The 18,802-nt window shown below is 44.6% G+C and overlaps 1 long non-coding RNA gene across 2 annotated transcripts in view; it reads left to right on the top strand.

The window, feature by feature from the left end:
• Positions 1-18,039, top strand: part of LOC144511863 (uncharacterized) — a 100,820-nt gene extending 82,781 nt beyond the window's left edge. Inside the window, exons 5-6 of one of the 2 annotated variants that reach the window (XR_013500919.1) lie at positions 13,016-13,540; positions 17,372-18,039. This is a non-coding gene — a long non-coding RNA (uncharacterized LOC144511863). Of the gene's footprint in view, positions 1-13,015; positions 13,575-17,371 lie in introns of those variants that run through there. The other variant, XR_013500920.1, reaches the window with a different exon arrangement.
• The last annotated feature ends 763 nt before the right edge of the window (positions 18,040-18,802 follow it).

The following is an 18,802-nucleotide window of genomic DNA, read 5'->3' as shown; positions in this document are numbered from 1 at the left end:
CGGTAGAAACTTCAAGTCCACTCCCATGAGCAAATTATTATATTTATACCTTGTAATGGAAAAGATGGTGGTCCAATCATATGTCAGCAGCTCGACCAGTCTAAAACATCAAACAGATCTCTAGTTTTATTTCGTGCTGTTCTTGCACTTCCAAGTGACCAGTCCATATATCTTGTACGGATCTCCTCCATCTGCTGCTGATGTATAAGTAGTTGGTCTTGTTCAGTGTGTCATCCGGAGACTTCCATGTCTTTCGTTGTCTTGAAGTGATATTTGAAGAAGGGATTCCCAATGCTGAGCCCGTTGCTTTTGCAGAAGGCCAGCAGACTCACCGTTTCCATTGAGCATACTTCTGTTATTCATTCATGGGACATGGTCATTACTGGCTGGCCAGCATTTATTGCCCATCCGTAATTTCCCTTGGGTAGTTGGGAGCCAACCACATTGCTGTGGCTGTGGGGTCACATGTAGGACAGTCCAGATAAGGACAGCAGATTTCCTTTCCTGAAGGACATGAGTGAACCAGATGGGTTTTATTGACAATCGACAATGGTTTCATGGTCATCATTAGATTCTTAATCCCAGATTTTTTTTTATTGAATTCAAATTCCTCCATCTGTTGTGACAGGATTTGAACCCGGGTCCCCAGAACATTAGCTGAGTTTCTTGATTAATAGTCTAGAGATAATGCCACTAGGCCATTGGTTCCCCATACTTGCTGACCCATAGGGCCAATCGTACTGTTCAGTCTTTGCCATTAGTGCCTTGAAGCTTGGCATTTGGGTCACTGATCTAGCTTGTTATCACAGCTGGGTGTCTTGTCCTCTCTTGTTCAGCGTGTCCTGCAGTTGGTGGTAGAATTCTTCTTTCTCCACCTCTGCCAGTTTCTGCGTAAACGTGCATAATAGTGACTATCGGTGCTTTGTTGGAATCTGGCAATGATGATGATCCAACTAATCTGTGCTGAGCATATGTAGAGTATGAGGCCAACTCCATGAGTGTGATGTTGTTCTTGCCCAGGGTACAGGATCGTTCGCTGATCCGTCCTCGGCACCTCTCTCTGATGACTTAAGACGTTACGTCAATAGGTTCTCATGTCTGAGCAAGATCCATCTGAAGCTGAAGAAGGCAACCAACTACAAAGTCATGACAACCATTTTCAGCAAAGAATCTGAAGGACAAGGACAGTTTGCAGCTGGCGCACTCCAGCAAATTCCAAGTACTACTGAAGTCTGGCAACCATGCAGAACAGTGGGTCATCTTCAAATCGGGGATTAAGGAGAGTACAAAAGTCATCACTTGAATGGAGGCAAGGAATCAACAAATGATGATGGATCTCTGACCAAATGTAGAAGTTAATCGATGAAAGAAAGCTGGCAAAGAGCAAGCAGGAAAAGAACATTGAACAAAGACAAGAAGATCATGAGAGGTACAGAAGGCTGGATAAACTCTGAAGAGCTGCAGGAGAAACAAGCTAGGATAGATAGAGTTAAAAATCTGGGAGGGGAAAAAAAAGAGAGAACTTCCAAATGGGTCTTCCAGGATCACATGGGAGCTGGCTGGTGCAACCACTTCCCATAGCTAGGGAGTAACATCTCCAGGAAGGCTGATGTAGAGATTGATGTCTTCAGAAGAATTGGTAAAGTAGCATCGGTCATCTTGTGACTTCACACTGTCTGAGCAGTAAACAATGTCAACACAGCCATGAAGCTGCAACTCTACATATACCAACCGTAATCTACGCCAGCGAGGCACAGAACAGCAAGTTTGGGCAGCTTTAACCCCTGCTGCCTACTTAAAATCCTGGGCATCACAGGAAGAGACAGCAGCACCAATGAAGAGTCACTCGAGGACTGATCAGAGCCATCCAGAAGCCAAATGGGTCTTGCAAGCTTAAGTTGTCGCTTTGTCTCAATGTCACAGAGTGGCAGTAAAATGGACACCAACAGATAGAAGAAGATGGGGCCAACAAAAGAAGACTTGGAGAAGTATATTTAAGGGGGATTTTCAAGAACGAGACACCACCTGGGGCTGGAGTGAAAGAGACTACAATGGACCGGTACCAGCGATAAAAGTCTCGCTGCCCAGTGAAGGTACAGAAGGTACTAAGTCAAACTCTAAATATGAAAAATTGAGTACAATTGATAAGGAAGAGAAAGCACAGGGAATTGAGATTAATTTTGGATTACCTTTGCAAAGGCCCAGTGTAGAAGATTGACGGATTTGGCCTCCTGTGCTGAAAGGCTCTATAGTTCTACAATAAACTGACGTTTAACTAGTAGGATCACCTAGTGTATTGATTGCCATGGTGCACCCTACAACTATTGATGCAATGTCATACTTCACCAGATGGGCACAATTTAATTTAATAGCAGCAAGTGGTGTTCAAAGTATCTGAATGTTAATGGAAGCAAAACCACATCCATCACCGTCAAACTGAAAAATCTCAGGATGTCCATCGCAAGGCTTTGAAAGTGGCTAAGCTTGATAGAGGATTTTACATTCTGCTTTAATGTTCAACATTTATTGTTTAAATCACTGTGACTAATTAATTTAGGGAAATCTCGCTTTAGAAAACAACTTGGTGTTTGGAAGTAATCAGAGTGAGAGCTTTAGTTTATTGTCAGCTCACGGCTTAAGTTGAAAATAAAACTTCCAGTGAAACACAAAACAAATGGCCCTGTTTGGAAATGAACCAGGCCAAAGGCAGATAGCTCACCAACTTGGGTATTAAATCTCATGCATCCGAACTCGGATTGTTTTGAAATGTGATCATCACCGAGTTTAAGATTGCAGATTTGATTAACTGCTATTGTGAATGTTGTATTTTGTTGCAGTAACAACATTAGATGGCCGTCTAAATCCAGGTGTATGTGATTTACTTAGCTTACTATACGCTTTATACTTTTATTGCAAAATCAACATAGCCAAAAGCAATTTTGTGAACCAGTTGTGGAAAATATGTACCCTGGAAAATGCATAGGGACTCTTAACAATACGAGCTAGTTTGGGGGAAAGGATGTAAAAGGTTTGCAGGAAGAAGGAAGGCCCTAAAAAAAAAGTAATGTGCAAAATTTCTTCAGTTTCATGACTTAATTGATTTCACTTAGTTTGTTTATCCTCCATTTGCAAAGGAATCGGGGCCCTGTAGGGAGAATCATAAGAACATCGAACAATATTCCCTTGTTCTAGCCCCACAGCAGTTCCCTCTTTGTATGTTAGCCCTCACTGAGTTCTAGTTCACAGGAGCCTTGCTGGCGTTTTCTCCCTACCGTCCAACCGCAGAAAGACATTCCTCCAGAATCATCTTCAAATGTTTCAAAAATTGTCTCTTCCATCCCACCAGAATTACTCTGTTAGCAGCAATCCTTTTATTTCGTACTTTTTTTTGCTTATGTTTTCAGTTGAGCACCATTTTTTCATTTGTGGGGAATTGTTTTAAAAGAAGAAAAAATTGCATTGGTAAGTGGTGTTTTGGTTGGATCAAACCTTTTTCTTTCTGAGTAAGCCCAGCCATTGACTGCTTCCAAAACGTTGTTTATTTTTTGAGTTTTTTTCTCTATCAAAGCGTCGTGTAGGTTTTTTTTTTGCAGCAAGTGTCTTGAGTAGTGAAAGCAAAATACAGCGGATGCTGGAAATCTGAAATAAAAACAGAAAATGCTGGAAAATCTCAGCAGGTACGCCAGTATCTGGAGGGAGAAACAGAGTGAACATTTCATGTCTGTCGAACTCCATTTTCTGTCTTGAGTAATAGCCTAGTAAGAAATCTCTCAACACCAGGTTAAAATCCAACAGGTTTGTTTGCTATCACGAGCTTTTGGCGCACTGCTGCTTCATCAGATGAAGGAACAGTGCTCCAAAAGTTCGTGATACCAAATAAACCTGTTGGACTTTAACCTGGTGTTGTGAGACTTACTGTGCCCACCCCAGTCCAATGCCGGCATTCCACATCTTGAGTAATAGCCTGTGATCAGGAAGGAAAGAATAGCTGCTTGATGTGCTTTGATTGAGATCTTGGACTCAATTTTTCTAATAATCAAAATCTAAGGAGCACAAATATAAAATGGACTAGCGCAAGGAAGGCCCTTGTCATTGGATCAATCAGCTCCAGATGAATCAGTTGAAGCACGTTCTGCAACCCACTCCTCCTGGTTACACAAAAATAGATGTTAAAACTTTTTGGGGCATTTTTCTCTACGAGGACAACCTTATGATGCTCAATGTAGAATATGAACGTGTCACCCATTTATTTCTCAGTTGCAATCAGAGTCCTATTAATGTCATAGGATTTCAACTTGCAAATTATCAGTGGCATTCTGGGGAGGCAGTCGTGTCGTGGTATTGTTGCTGGACTAGTAATCCAGAGATCCGGGGTAATGCTCTGGAGACCCAGGTTCAAATCCCACCATGGCAAGTCAATAAATTGAAATCAATAAAAATCTGGAATTAGAAGTCTAATGAGGACCATGAAACACACCATTGTCGATTGTCGTAAAAACCTATTTGGTTCACAATGTCCTTTTTCGGGAAGAAAATCTGCTATCTGTGATGACTTCAGTCAGGCTAATGAGGTTGGCCTGCTAGAGTATGAACTCCCTGATTGGACCATCAATTAGGACCCATCAGGGAACTTCATGCTCCCTATTTAAAGCAGGTGTGTCAGCTTCTCTGCCAGCTGTAGCAGAAAGCAACAAGGAGAGAGAGCTCTATTATGTAATATTGTTGCAAATAAAGAAGCACATGGTGACGGGACCTTCGTTTCCATGGAGTTATTTCAGTGGCGACAAGGAAAAAGGAGTGACCTGAAGGAACTTGCTTAACCACCGTTGAGGTTAAGTCATTGTTGGACAAACGTACCGCTGTTCGGGAAGTTGGCCCCGCGGTGGAGGACTGGGCCCAATATGTAGAAAGGATGAAGTATTTCTTCAAGGCAAACGACATGGCCTCAGATGAGAAGCAAAGGGTTATCCTGCTGACTGCTTGTGGATGAGCAGCTTTTGCTATTATGCGCAGTTTAACTTTCCCAGAGGCACAGGACACAAAGTCCTTCCAAGAGTTGTCAGACTTAGTACAAGAATATTACGACCCTAAGCCACCTCTGATCTTGCGAAGGTATTGGTTTTACTCTACATTCCGAGAAGCAGAGGAGTCACTTAGCAGTTTCCTAACAAGGCTAAGACATTTGGTAGAGGCTTGCAAGTTCAGGGTGACATTAAATGAGATGCTTCGAGACCGATTGGTGTGCAGAATCAACGATATGGCCTGCTGGTGGAAGCCCAGCTGGACTGTAAACAGGCATTACAGCTGGCTTTGTCTTTAGAAAAAGTGGCAAACTGAGCACAAGAGCTACAAGGTATCTTGATGGAAGTAGAAGCCAACACCAGTGCAACTGGATTAGGGGACTGCCACTACATAGCAGCCCTCCGGAAAGATTTGGATATGAGGGAGCCCAGGTCCGCCTACAGAACAGCCCCTAGACAAAGCCAGGTTAAGCCCAGAGCGACAGCAGTCCCTGCAGAGCCCCGCCCAACATGACATTGCAATGGTTGCCAGTGTCAGGGGGCGCAGAAGAAAAGCAAGGTTCCTAAACCAACATTTCTGAGAAGAACACATTGGCTGAGGGACAGGAGACTGAAGAACCTCCGACGAGGAACAGACACTTTGCGCAGCGAAGACAATTTGATGGGTTCTGATTTTGCCAGTGAGACTGAACGGACGTCCAGTTTTCATGGAGGTCGACACAGGCGCAGCCCTATTGGTCATAGGGGAAAACAGTGTTTAACAAGATATGCACTGGACTCCAACCCTTAGCCCTGACCAAGGCTGAAAGCGATGGGTACAACCCATGTGCCAGATCCTTATGGGAAACGACTGGTTCGGCTACCATTGATAGTGGAAGGTTCAGGACCGAGCCTATTAGGGTGAAATTGGCTGAAGGAGATCCAGCTAGATTGGACAAATATTTTTCAGCTGGAGAATGGTCGCCTGAGTGAAGCCCTGAGCAAGTATCCGGAGGTTTTTCGGGAAGGCCTTGGAACAATCAAAGGAGTTAAAGCGAAATTGCATGTCAACTCGGAGGCAGTCACAAAGTTTTGCAAAGCCCGAATGGTACCATTTGCGTTAAGGAAAAAGGTCGACACGGAAATGAAAAGATTGCAGCACGAAGGAATAATAAAACCGGTCCAGTTCGTGGTATGGGCGGCACCTTAAAGCCGGATGGCTTGGTGCGCCTTTGTGGTGATTTCAAATAGACGATAAATCGTAAATCTTAGCTAGACAAATACCCAATTCCCAGTATTGAGGATCTGTACGCAAAGCTGGCAGAAGGACTCCTATTCACAAAACTGGACATGAGCCACGCATACCTGCAGCTACGGCTGGGCGAAGATTCGCAAAAATCTGCTACAGTAAATACGCTGAAAGGCCTCTTCCAGTATAAAAGATTACCTTTCGGGGTATCATCAGCTTGTGCCATTTTCCAGAGGACCATGGAGAGCTTCCCACCGGGATTACCACAGGTTGCCATTTACCTGGATGTTGTCCTCATTACAGGAAAAACAAGGGCAGAACATCTGCAGAACCTGGAGGAAGTTCTTAGGAGATCCGCAGCAGCGGGGGTGCATTTGAAAAGAGAAATGCATCATCTTAGCACCGCAAAGAACCTACCCTCGGGTACAAAGTAGATAAATTGGGCCTACATCCTCTGGAGGATGGGTTGCGAGCAATAAAAGACGCTCCGGCCCCCACCACCATCCAGGAGTTGCGGTCATTTTTAGGACTGGTGACATACTACGGACAGAACAGGGCCTCCATTCTGGATTCCCTCCACCAGTTGCTAAAAATGGGACAAGCTTGGGAATGGTCAGCCTACCAGGACAGGGCCTTCAAGAAAATTAAACAGCAACTCTCATCTGAAAATGTATTGGTACATTACAACCCCAAAAAGGAGTTGATGGTCACCTGTAACGCGACCCCATATGGGGTTGGCGTAGTCCTGGCACACAGGTGGCAAAAGAGACAGGAACGACCAATAGCGTATGCCTCCAGGACCCTAGCAATGGCAGAGCGAAGATATGCCCAGATTGAAAAATAAAGGTCTGGTTGTAATCTTCGCAGTTAAAAAATTCCACCAGTAATTATACAGGTGGAAATTCACGATCGTCACAGATCATAAACCCTTGCTGGGCCTACTTAAGGAGGACAATAGGAGAGAGAGCTCTATTATGTAATATTGTTGTAAATAAAGAAGCACTGGGTGACAGGACTTTCGTCTCCGTGGAGCTATTTCACTTAACTGATTTAGCCATGTGACTCCAGACCCACAGCAATGTGGTTGACTCGTCAATGCCCGCAGGGGTGGGCAATAAATGCTGGCCCAGCCAACGACGCCCCACATTCCATGAACGAATTTTATAAAAATTTCCATCTGAAATGGGTGCATAATCCAATGTCCAACATAGGGACACTACCCAAACTGACAGTGGCAATAACTAGAGGGACATTAATAATCAAACATCATTTTCAAGTCATTGCTACCCTACTCACCCCATATTGATGCAGTTAAAAGTCAACCTCCAAATGTTAACTGGCTACTGGAAATTGTCTTTAATTTGAAAAGTAATAGTTCTGCCACTGAGTGATCCAACTATTTGAATTTCCATGAGGCATTTATAACTTCCATGTTAGTTCAACAAAAATATCCATTCAGTTTATTGTGTCGTTGTAACCCCATCTTCAGCAGTCTTGTCAAATAAACCAAGTTATCCTGAGATCTCCCAATAAGAGACATGGTTTTCACCAGTGCTTCCAGATACGCCATTGAAACCAGGCTTGTTGTTATCCTGTAACTTGTGCTTCTCAAAGGTGTGTCTTCATTTCTTATGAATTTTTCTTACTACTCAGGAAGCCACAGCGATCGAGAAATAGTCATGACTCATAACTTTCACACAAGGTTCCCCAGATTTAATGTAGGTTGTTGCAGCCATGCCCACTGAATGGTGGCAGAGTCTTCCCGGTGGCAACAAAACCTTCCCTGATTAAGGTGGGAAGGGCTGACGCAGGATTCCCGGCCACCAGCAACGGGATGTCAATTAGGCTCAGTAATGAGCCTGTTGATGCCCATTATCTGTGAGCCTACCACAATTTATTGCTGGCTCAGCGATTAAATGGAAGCCACAAGGCTTTTCCGTGTTTCTCGTTCAGTGGCCACCCAGAGGGTGGGCTCCCTCATCGTGAGGCAATGCATAATCAATGGGAAAGCGGGATGTGGGGAGATCACGGAAAGCCATCATCTACCCTTGCTTCCAACTATACCCTGCCCTTCCCCTCCAGTGGTCCCCATCCTGATCTCACTCACTCATCTTTGACTTGGAGTTCCCCAGCAAGCCAGGTGTATTGCTGCCCACTGCCATTTCTTCCGATGGCAGTGGAGAGCTACTAGCCTCTGATTGGACTTCAACTGCCAGAGTCCTTGAATCCCAAGGAAGGCCTATCAATGGCCACTGATCTTTAATACCATCAAACCTCCCCATGAAATTAGCGGGATTACCCGTAGGGTCTCCAACCCATGAGCAAGACCCTTTGGGGCTGATTAAATGTGTAATTGGGGTTTGTCTTTGAATATATCACCCACATGTGCAGTAGCACCAACTATTTACCACTTATGGATCCACAGTTATTCTATGACACTATTGTTTGTGTAACTGATGCAAGTGCTAATTTTTCTTATTGAATTAACTACAAGTCGAACACAAGCATGCAGTCATTAACATACTAATTAAACGATAGACTTGATGACTGCAGCTTGATATTCAGCTTGTTCATCAGGGACTAATTCCTCAGATTCTCAGGTTGGTGCTAGTAGTAATGCGAATAAATAATCGCCCCTGGCATCTTCCAGGTATGAAGTCTAACAACACCAGGTTAAAGTCCAACAGGTTTATTTGGTAGCAAAAGCCACTAGCTTTCGGAACAGCCTGTTCCGAAAGCTAGTGGCTTTTGCTACCAAATAAGCCTGTTGGACTTTAACCTGGTGTTGTTAGACTTCTTACTGTGTTTACCCCAGTCCAACGCCGGCATCTCCACATCTTCCAGGTATGGCATAAGGTCCTCATGCCATGGTGCCTTGTTATATGCAGAGTCTGTTAGGTACTCTGTACTAAAGCAATTGTGGTCACAAGCACCTGTGGAGAACAGGAATTGGCTGCTACTTGTGGTGAGGGAAGGTAGTATTAATGAGATGATGCTTGCTAGTGACAGACTTAAACTTCTTTTACTGCCTCACAATTCTTTATAGTCTGGGTTGCCCACAGTTGACTGCTTCAAGGAAGTTTTAAAGGTGAGTAATTTCTGAGCCCTTCTCCCGGTTCCCTCGTCAAGGTGATGATTTTGTGCCAAACCTCAGTTCACCACGACGTTCTTCGAGCAACAAGTATCTTACTTCCCAGCCAATGAATCTTATAATTTTACTGGGAAGGAAATGCATTGAAAAAACGGGTGGCACAGTGGTTCGCACTGCTGCCTCACAGCACCAGGGACCTGGTTTGAATTCCAGCTTTGGGTCACTGTGTGGAGTTTGCACATTCTCCCCGTGTCTGCGAGGAATTCCTCCGGGTGTTCCAGTCTCCTCCCACACTCCAAATATGTCCATGTTAGGTGGATTGGCCATGCTAAATTGCCCCTTTGGGTCAGAGGGACAAGGGAATAGAGTTTGGGTGAGATTGTTGTCAGTGCAGGCTCGATGGGCCGAATGGCCTCCTGCACTGTAGGGATTCTATGATTCTCAGGTTGGCGTCCTTGCATTAATAGTGGCTTTGTATCAGGCAAAAGAGTAACCTTGGGATTTTGTAAGCTGAAAGAGCATGTGCAGTGGCAGAATTACACTGAGGTCACAGTCCATCATTGGTGTCATTACAGCTGGATTCTGTTATAGTGCCTTTGTGTGTGAGGCCCTTTTCAGGTGTGAGTGCGTTGAGCTGTAATCTGTGCCCTCTGGGCCTGCATAGTAAACAGTGGAAGATCTATAAAGATATGTGAAAGCTTGGCATGGGTCAACAGTAAATATGCAAGGTTGCCTGGAAACATTGGGGCATGCATGATCACATACCTGGTAAGAAAGCTTACCTTTAAGCTTCTTTTGATAATGTGTCCTTCATCATTGTTTTTGGATCTTTTCAGGTTGTAACCGTATTGTCGAGTTTTTCCAGCACTTCCTGCCAGGGAGAGGGCTGTTTCTTCACCCTATTGTTGCGGTGGTTGCTTCCTCTTTGATCCTGGTCTCCGGTCTTGAGCTCGTGTGCAGCTTTCTTTGACCTGAGTGCCAGTGAGAGGCCGTGGCACTTCCACAGGGTATCGACTTGTGCAGGTGGGACTGTCACCGACCAGCGTTGCTGCATTTGTATCCACTGAATTTTTTTTTCCAGATAGGAGAGAAGAATACTCCATGGGGACCACTGTTTTTAAATTAATGACCCGGATTTGGGTACACAGCATATAATTTCAAATGAGGAGGATAGTAAAAGACTTCAGAAGGACTGAGGCTGATGAAATGGGGAGATATGTGACAAATATCTAATGTCCTTTGAGGGAAGGAAATCTGCCATTGTTACCTAGTCTGACCTACATGTGACTCCAGACCCACAGCAATGTGGTTGACTCACAACTGCAGTCTGAAATGGCCTAGCCAAGGGCAACTAGGGATGGACAATAAATGCTGGCCAGCTAGCGACACCCATGTCCCATGAATGAATTTTTAAAAATGAAACCATAGAAGGGCGGCACGGTAGCACAGTGGTTAGCACTGCTGCTTCACAGCTCCAGGGACCTGGGTTCGATTCCCGGCTTGGGTCACTGTCTGTGTGGAGTTTGCACATTCTCCTCGTGTCTGCGTGGGTTTCCTCCGGGTGCTCCGGTTTCCTCCCACAGTCCAAAGATATGCGGGTTAGGTTGATTGGCCATGCTAAAATTGCCCCTTAGTGTCCTGAGATGCGTAGGTTAGAGGGATTAGTGGGTAAAATATGTAGGGATATGGGGGTAGGGCCTGGGTGGGATTGTGGTCGGTGCAGACTTGATGGGCCGAATGGCCTCTTTGTGTACTGTAGGGTTTCTATGATTTCTATGAAGCCCTACAGTGCAGAAGGAGGCCATTCAGCCCATCGAGTCTGCACCGACAACAATCCCACCTAGGCCCTATCCCCGTAACTCCACATATTTACCCTGCTAATCCCTCTAACCTATGCATCCCGGGACACTAAGGGGCAATTGAGCATGGCCAATGCACCTAACCCGCACATCTTTGGACTGTGGGAGGATACCGGAGCTCTCGAGAAAACCCACGCAGACACGGGGAGAATGTGCAAACTCCACACACACACACACACACACTGACCCAAACTGGGAATCGAACCCAGGTCCCTGGAGCTATGAGGCAGCAGTGCTAACCACTGTGCCACCGTGAAATGGAACAAAGGGAAGTGTGAAGTGATCCATTTTGATAGGAGGAGAGTCAGTATGAACCAAATGGTACAATTCTAAAGAGGGGGAACAGGATCTTGAAGTGAATGTGCACAAATTCCTGAAAGTGGTAGGACAAAGTTGAGAAGCCAGTTTAACAAGGCAAATGGCATTCTTGGCTCCAGTGTAGGTGAATGCTGGACAAAAGCAAGGAACTTGCGCTAAACACTCAGCAGAGGTATTATGTTCTAATGCAGCACACTCTAGGAAAGATATTAGCACCTTGGAAAAACCTCGAGAAAGAGTGAAGTGATTAACAAGAATGGTGCTTGGGATGAGGGACTCCACTTATATGGAGAAGCTGGGGCTATTCTCCTTTTAAGGCTGAACGGTGATTTGGTCGACGTTCAAAATCAAGAGTGGTTTTGATGGAATAAATATGGAGAAACTGTTTACAGTGGCAGGGGAGCCCGTAATCGAAGGACACCGATTGAAGATGGTTCACTGGCAAAAAGGCCTAGAGGCGAGCAAGATGTGAGGGAACAGTTTTTAACACAGCCAGTTGCTGTGTCAGAAATGCATTGCCTGGTGGAAGCAGATTCATTAATAACATTAATAGAGAATTGGACTTAGTTTAAGAAAATAAATTAACATGTTATGAGGGAAAGAGCAAGGGAGTGGGATTAATTAAACTGTGCTACCAAAGAGCCACTAGAAGCACTATCGACCAAATGGCCTCCTTCCTTCTGTACTCTTTGATTCAGTGATTGTATGATATATGTAAATATATACAAAAAAAAAGACAAATGATTCCCGCATGCTCTGAGCATACGAAGGAGAACCTTTACCAGTGAAGCTTTAAATTCATATTTGCAAAGATGCGCTTTGGCACCTCTCCAGATGTGATATAACATTATTCTCCCCAAGATAAGAGTGACCTACGAGACTCTATTCACTTGCTCTGTCACCAGAGAGAATGGTGATCTGCCCCAGAACAATTCATCACCCATTGCTGCACCTTCTTCAGCAATACTTTCAAGGTGCTCTTAGTGAAGGGCAAGGCTTTGCTCACAGTGCTCTCTCTGACCTAGTATCCTTTCACAGATAATGATATGTTCGCAGAGTCAGCAGCAGCTGTCTAAGATCTGCTGAGTGCCCAGATTTTTAGGGCTCCTGTGCCAATAGTGCTGCTGACCTGACTCCCCCTACCTGTTTTTTTTTCCACATCTGTAGCCTGTTCTAACGAAGGGTGAGGGGCCTGAACGCCAAGCTTTGGCAAGGCGAGTCTTACTCCAAACCTGGGTCATAGATAAGCACAGCTGTGATTTTTGCTGGTCTCAGAAAATCAGAGCTTTGATCTGTCCGGCCTTTGAAAGTATGAAGGCCTGTCTTCTCCATTGGTCCTATTGCTGCTGGTGCACCGCACCCTGTCAGCCACAGTGTACCGCGTGAACTCTTATTTCTGAGGGAAAAATGCTGCCACTGAGGTTAGAAAGGCACTAAGTAAATGCAACTTCTTTCATGTATGCCCCAGCTTATTTTTCCTCTTGTGTTCACTTGGCAGGCGACAGCAACGGCCCGTGACGCTGCTTACTGGGAGTGACCAGTGAGAACTTCCCTAAGACTTGGCGTGTTGGAAAGATGCGATATTACTGGATGAACACCCATAAGGAGGGGCACACATGCAGGTTCCACCTCACTGTAATGAGTACCTTCATTTTTCTTATAATGCATCATAAACTGTAACTCTGTGATCGATAGGCACATGTTGACCTGCAGACCACAGGATGGCTTGCCTCTTACAAGCAACCAGGAGAAAACAGAATCAATATCGCACCACAGAAATGTTGCCGTCAATTTTTGGACATCTGACCACCATGAGCTTTTATCAAAGGGTTGCACTTTTGTTTTAAGCTCTAGACCAGCACAAGTGATCAGTATTGTCCCCGTGACATTTAAACAATCAGTGTTGCAACTCCGCTGTAGAATGTGGCAATCGCTTCTTGGCAGGTCTTTGTCCACATCCGTCCATGGTTACTTTTCATCCTGTTTGTTGGCCATTTGCAGCGAATGCTTCCTGTGAATTTCGGTATGTTGTATGTTCAATATCATCGCTATTCTCTTCTGGTGTTTTCAGTATGTTCCTGGAATAATCCATAGGGTGGCATTGGAGCATCAAGGCTGTTGCTCTGTGAACAAACTGGTTTTCTTTTGGGTCACATTTGTTGTTGTTTCTCTTCCTGAACCTCGTGATGCACAAGGCATATCTGTTTCTATAGCTAGCTTTTCTTGGAGCAGGTCACTCACCTGTCGCCACATCAAGTGTGGCTAACCAGGAGTCTCCCCTGCTCTTAAAGTGAAGCTTAGCTTGCATTAACTTTGCAATGACGTTACTGTGAAAATCCCCTAGTCGCCACACTCTGGAGCCTGTTCGGGTACACTGAGGGAGAATTTAGCATGGCCAATCCACCTAACCAGCCCATCATTGGACTGTGGGAGGAAATCGGAGCACCCGGAGGAAACCCACACAGACACGGGGAGAACATGCAGACTCCACACAGACAGTGACCCAAGCTGGGAATCGAACCCTGGTCCCTGACACTGTGAGGCAGCAGTGCTAAGCACTGTGCCACCATGCCGGGAATGGATGCTCTTGCCGCCAGCCATTGGTGCATTTAGAAGGGTTTGTAGTTTGATGCTCAACGCTTGAAAACAGGCCATCAAGGGGTAGGATTCGTTCCCGGAACTTCTGACTCAGAAGTAGGGACACTGCGCACTGCACCACAAGACCCATGGGCTCCATTTAGTACTTTTTATAATTGGTTGCCATGGTGACTGGTGTTATCACCCAAGGTTGGAGAGAATTATAATCCACAGGGAACCATCTGTCTAGCCTCTCATTTTCCTGGAACAGATTCTGGTTGTTGAGGTGTTGCAGCAAGAATTGCAGCGCCCTCAATACCTGACAAAAATGTAGAGGATGCTGAAGTTAACATAACACAGTAGATATGCAGTGGGGCCCCTCCAAACGTGCACTGATACTGTGGGTACATTTAGCAAGTCCACTTCAGGTTTCTTCCATCCTTGCCTTGTGCCACACCCTCTTTTGAAGTAAGTTGAACTGGAATTCTGTTTTCTAACTGAGGAGGCAGCCTGTTCAAATATCAGTCTTTGTTTGGCATTTTTAAAATACTTCACAGTATCAGTAAACAAGCAACTGAATGCCATATTGCGAAACAGGATCATTAGTTAACATAACTCGAATTAATAAAAACCAATTCAATAGAAATATCAGACTAAATAAACGTCAAATTGAATTTTCAGGGTATTTCCCCTCCCCCAAATATCTGAAATGGATGGTTTAATTTGCTTCAGTTTTCTGTCACAAAGAAATGTTGATCCCGCACAGTACAATTAAGCAGCATGTTGTACAGACTCTGAGGAAACGAGAGATATGCAGGTTAAGCAGGAAGTAAAGTTTGAGGCCCAAGGTCAGTCTTGATCTTACTGAGTGCGAGGGCACAGACTCGAGGGGCTGAATGGCCTTCTGCTCCTTTTCTTTCTTTTACAGCCTGGGACCATGGGAATGTTTCTAATTCAGCATGAATCTGCCAAACACTCTCAGCACGATTTGCTTGCGTGACCTGGAAGGGGACTTGGAGGTTATCCTGGAATCTACATGGACGGTGGACACATTTTTCTTCAGGAAGCTGGTTTCATATGGTGTCTTAGATTGTGTCAGAGCTGATTCTAGCACCATTTGAAATCAGTGTTCTAGGAGAAAGAATAGCAACAAAGTGGATTGTCTGACAACATCCAGGAGGCTATGGGATTGGGTGATTTTTTTTTTTTCACCACTACTAATCATCTTGTTAAACCCCTGTTTACACCCTCCCCCTACAATAAATGCAAAGACCTCATGAACATCTCTATCAACAAGATTGAGGTCAACAGGCTGTGCTCCATCTGCCCTCTCCCTTTCCCACTGTGAGAACCTTTCACTTGGTTTTCCTCCCCCCTTTCCCTATCCATCTTCCTCTGGTTTCTCTCGTATCTCCCTTAATGCCCAATCTGAGCTCATCACCTAGTTCCTGCTCCCTTGACCTCCTTTTCCCACTAAACTGATGATAACATCCCATCCTGGCCTCCACGCTAATGCCCCATCTCCCAAAATTCCACCTTTCCTGCAATTCTACGTTTAAGTTCTCCAAGCAAGTTTTCACCCATGCTTCAGCACTGAAACAACCCTGAAATAATTCACAAAAGACACCCCCATATGACTGTGTTGCATTGAATCTCATCCTTCACTCTATCATTGGTGTAGTTGACCAGACTATCTACCTCAAGCACCTTTACTCCATTGTTCAACTCACCTAAACACACCTCACTCTCCTTATTTAATCACAGCAGGAACATTTCCAGCAGCGGCTTATCTTCCTGCTTCATCCATGGATACATCCTTGTCCACCTCATCCACATGCTTCCTTCTGGAGGCAGCATCCAAAGAGATGGAATCGGGTGCACATGTTCACTATAGACACTTAATTGTACCTTTCAAACCCCTCTCTCAACCCTTCTACTGCTTCTACACTTGAACAACATCAAGTCCAGCATACGTCAGAAATTTACTCCAGTTAAACATTGGAGAAATAAGCAATTATCTGTGTCCTCTGCTACAGGTTTCACACCCTCATTGTCAATTCCATCCCCCCTTAGCCACTGCCCCAGCTTGAAGCAATCTGTTAGCACCTTCCATATCCTGCTTGGTTTTGAGCTGAATTTCCAACCCCGAAACCTTGCCAATACAAAGACCATCTAATTCCACTGCCATAATGTCTACCTCAGCCCCTTTGCTGCTGAAATCCTTCATCACCTTTTGGACCGGATTACTTCAGTGCTCTCCTGGCTGCCCTCCCATTTTCCAGCTCATCTAAAGATGTCTGTATCCTGTCCCACTGCTCAACACCCCTGTGTTCATTGACTTGCATTGGAGCACCAAAAGCAGGATTGTCCGCCCCTTTCTGCTGGTGGGTTCTTCCAGTCTCGTCAAAGACACTCCTCTCTCTTTCTCTCTCTCTTTCTCTCTCACACCCCCCAGTGGTGGGACAGGAGAGCCACAGAAAACACCGTAGACATCGGCAGGACCAGAACATCACACCAGTGACCAATAGCGAGCCAACCTCACCACCAGAGGGTGAGGGTAGAGGGGTTATACCGGCCAGTGTCTCAAATTCTCATCCTCGCATTTAAATCTATTCGCCCCTTCCTATCTCTAATCCCCTTCTTACCCATCAAGAATTTTCTGTTCCTTATTATCTGGATCACCTTCTCCACTTGGCAGTTGTGCAGTCAGTCATCTGATCCCTAACCTCCGGAATTCCCTCCATGAAACACTGATTGTCCTGTAAAGATACTCCTTAAAAGCCTCTATGAACACTCTTTTGGTCATACCTACTAATATCCCCTTCGGCGCAATGCTTTTTGGCTGGTTCTATTCTGGTGAAGCGCCTTGCGATGTTTTTATGTTGGAGGAACTTGTCACTTTGATAGAAGCTTTGTCTATTATGCAGTGATATACAAGCTATCGTCCTGTACAATACACTGTATTGCAAACTAGTGTTGTTAAGTATTTTAATTCATTGAAACTGTTGAGTGTAATTTGTATCAATTAATTTCCAGTAACTCGTGACCCTTTGCCCAGGGTAACTGATTTCTTCTGGTGTTCAGATTCTTGGTTAATTTCTAGCACCATTTGAAATCGGTTACAATGCAGAGGGAAGGACACCAATAGCAATGCAGTACCTTCAGCAAGAAACCATGCCCAGGACTGAATAGTGTGATCACATTACAATATATATATGAAATATTTGGAGGATGAGCCATCACTTTGTAACCTTAATTTTTTTTTTCCATTGCTCAGATAGGGAGGCGATGGCCTAGTGGTATTATCGCTAGACTTAATCTAGAAACTCAGTTAATGTTCTGGGGACCCGGGTTCAAATCCCCCATGGCAGATGGTGGAATTTGAATTCAATAAAAAAAAAATCTGGAATTAAGAATCTACTGATGACCATCGTCGATTGTCACTAGTGTCCGTGAGGGAAGGAAATCTGCCACCCTAACCCACTTTGGCCTACATGTGACTCCAGAGCTACAAAAATGTGGTTGACTCTCAACTGCCATCCAAGTGCAACTAGGGATAGGCAATAAATGTTGGCCAGCCAGCGACGCCTATGTCCAACAAATGAATAAAGAAAAGATAATGGCAACAGTTGAAGCCACATCTCCCCATTATATTAGTTGTAACACAAATATAATCATTGCCACTTGTAGTGAATTATTCTATTGATCAGTTTAAAGAGCTGAAAAAGGTATTTTCCAGTATAGCCTTGCATTGGATGGAAATTGACCTCATAATTATTTTTGCTGAGTAGTGACTTAAATGATTCGCATTAAATGGTTTTCCCAATTAATTGAATGGTGATAACTAACCATTTTTGGGTTTTCTTTTGCTTTCTTAAACGCTTTTCATACACATACTTGATATGGTCATACTTTTACTGTCCAATGATGTATGCTCGTCCACATTTAATGTGTTTCTTTTCCTCCTGCCCTTCATGGTCTCCTCAGGTCACACACCATTCCTAGGTCAAGAGGACAGGGGCTAGCTTGTTCTGCAGTCACTTTGCCTCCTCCACTTGAAAGCAAAGGTTGGCGCATGCTCTCTGTTTCTCACGCTTGGTGAATTTCAAGTGTGAAAAGTCCTATGGTACAGCAGATTACAATGAGTGGTTTGGGTCTGGAATGCACTGTCGGGAAGCGAGGTGGAGGCAAGTTGAATTGAGGCACTCAAGGAGGCATTAGATGACTACTTGAATACAAGCAATGTGCAGAGTAATGGGAAAAAGGCAGGAGAATAGCCCTTAATTCCTTTACTGTTCAAAAATTTATCTATCCTTGCCTTAAAAACATTCAATGAGCCTCAACTGCTTCACTGGGCAGGGAATTCCACAGATTCACAACTGTGTGTGAAGAAGTTCCTCCTCAACTCAGTCCTAAGTCTGCTCCCCCTTATTTTAAGGCCATGCCCCCTAGTTCTAGTTTCACCCACCAGTGGAAACAACTTCCCTGCTTCTATCTTATTTATTCCCTTCATAATTTTATATGTTTCTATAAGATCTCCCCTCATTCTTCTGAATTCCAATGAGTATATCCCCAGTCTACTCAGTCTCTCCTCATAAGCCAACTCTCTCAACTCCGGAATCAACCTAGTGAATCTCTTCTGCACCTCCTCCAGTGCCAGTATCCTTTCTCAAATAAGGAGACCAAAGTACTCTAGGTGTGGCCTCAC

Source organism: Mustelus asterias, chromosome 25 (genome assembly GCF_964213995.1).
Source record: "Mustelus asterias chromosome 25, sMusAst1.hap1.1, whole genome shotgun sequence".
Taxonomy (NCBI): Eukaryota; Metazoa; Chordata; class Chondrichthyes; order Carcharhiniformes; family Triakidae; genus Mustelus; species Mustelus asterias.
The sequence above is the reverse complement of the archived record's forward strand: the minus strand, read 5'-3'. Positions and strand labels throughout refer to the sequence as shown.